Here is a 2,311-nt window from a genome sequence, read left to right on the forward strand (position 1 = left end):
CCTGCAGCGACCGACCCGAGCGCTGCACGGCCACAGGCGTGTTTCATGGAATTAACCTGGATAAACTTCTCAACCAGCTCTTCAGCCACGGTGGTGCTTGCTTTTCCTTCCTCTGGCACACCAAGAGCCACGACCGGGGGTGAGGTGTGTGAGGAGTGAGGGCACCTGCTTGGGAAAACCACATACTCAACAGGGGAGAAGGGACTCCTGCTTAACTTCAAGGTTAATTTGAGACTTGGCCACGAAATCTAGACTTTGAATAATACATGAATTGCAACAATTCCACCAGGATATGGTGCCCGGGAACTGATTTTTCCCTGCCCTGGTCCTATCATCCTATTTTCATCTCCGGAACAGAAGCCCTAGATTTGCTGCTTCCCCCAGCACAGAAACATGATGTACCAAAGCCATTTACAACCAACGGCCATGCATTTCGGTCTCTGGTAACAGACCTCAAAGACAGGAATTTGAAATTCACTGTCTATGCATCTCAAACTCAGTGGTAGAAAACTCTGCTTTTGGTTGGTTTTTTTTTTTCTTCGAAGGTGGTCAGCTCTTCTGGTAACTACACAGCCATTCCGCCGTTGCAGAAATGCTCTGGCCAATGTCAGCTCCAGTCCTGTCACTGAATAAAAGCTTCGTGTTTTGTCCATTACCTGTCCCGGGACAATTCAGGCCGTGGACAGAGTGCCAGCAATGGTAGGAAAGAGGGAAAAATCACACATATTCCATTCTTCTTGAGGAGCAACAGCAGTGATCCTCATGTACCAATGCCATCAGTGACAACGACATGGCAGTGGAGGTTCCTGAAGGCCATTGTTTCACATTTAAACAGGAAAAATTGAAGACAGGAGGTAAATTCAGGGTCTTGAGATGTGCTTTATTTTGGACAGCAAAGGTACGTCTCACACACCTCTCAGAAACAGGTCTGTCAGGTATCAGATATGTAGTAGACAAACCCAGTTACTTGTAAGAGGCAGCAGGACGAAATTAAGATGTACAGAGGCCAAACAAGTCTCATCTGCCATGTAACTCTGAAAACAGTTTGAGGTGCATAGAAGCAGAGTCTCCCTGCTGTAACAGCAGAATATTTGTCCCTCCACAACAGCTGTTGTGTGAGAGACATCTAGGTAGTGACCCCCCTTCAGACGGGGCCAGTTTGCTAAAAACCTCCAGAGGCTCAAGTCAAGTGAGATCCTGTAGCCTATCACCTCCTTTCCACATCACTTTTTCAAAAGGTATTTATTAATTTCTAACAACTCCCTGGCATATTCTGTACTGCATGTGTTGGACTCTGGGTTTTCACCATCATTACTAGAGCAGGATTAGTGTTCTGAAGGTCTTAACCCCCACTAAAAAACAACTGGAAGAGCTACAGTTTGCCAGAGCAGGGATGGCACTAATTAAGGTTTCTGTCATTTGAAGCTGCTGTTATTTGGGTCAAATGCCCAAAAGCTGGCTTTGTGCTGGAGGGACAGGAGCAGATTGTGGTGCTTTGCACTGCAGGGACAGCTGCAGACATGCATGTGGAGGAGCTTGCAAGAGCCAAAGTGGCTCTACAGAGCAGGACAGGTGAGTGACCAGATCATGGTACCAAACATATATTTGCAAAAACATTGTATTTATCACAAACTCAAAAGCCAAGCACTCCAAGGGGACACATCAGTGACAGAGGGACAGGTGCTCCATCTCCTCCTACCACTTTGCTAATGAAAACAGGCTGACAGGAATAACAAAATCCTGATGATTCCCTGCTTAAGGCATAGTACTACCCCATCCCTCAACACGTGGAGGATCAATGATATGCTAAGTTACTCTGTGGAGTTTGTCACCACTTGCTTGGTCTTCCAGGAATCAGCAGAGGCTTCATTCCCTTGGCACGGACGCTAGAGATGAACAGCTACCAGGGAAGTGCTGGAGACATGACTGCATGGGAATCAAGGGCAGAGAGGAAGGCATGGAGGAGTTCAAACATACACAGCTCTAGATGACGAAATGTTTTAAAGTAACCCTTGATACTGCTCACCTTTTCTATCTCCCACAATACAGATCCCATATAAATTGTATCCCTTCCCCAAATTCCTCTGAACTTCCTGGTCTGGCACTAGCTCCAAGCAATTTTAGCTCCTGTCTATGAAAAAGGAACAATGTAATTCTGCCACTGTGAACTTCCTGTGCTTTCACACCGAAGTCATTACCCTGCCTTGCTTCAATACATACTATCTGCATACAGCAATATCCCTGATCCTACTGGACCCTGTGCAGTCTGTCGCGGGGATACACATCTGAGCCCTGCGCAGCATCGCCATAT

This window comes from Acanthisitta chloris, unplaced genomic scaffold, assembly GCF_000695815.1.
Source record: "Acanthisitta chloris isolate BGI_N310 unplaced genomic scaffold, ASM69581v1 scaffold41464, whole genome shotgun sequence".
NCBI lineage: Eukaryota > Metazoa > Chordata > Aves > Passeriformes > Acanthisittidae > Acanthisitta > Acanthisitta chloris.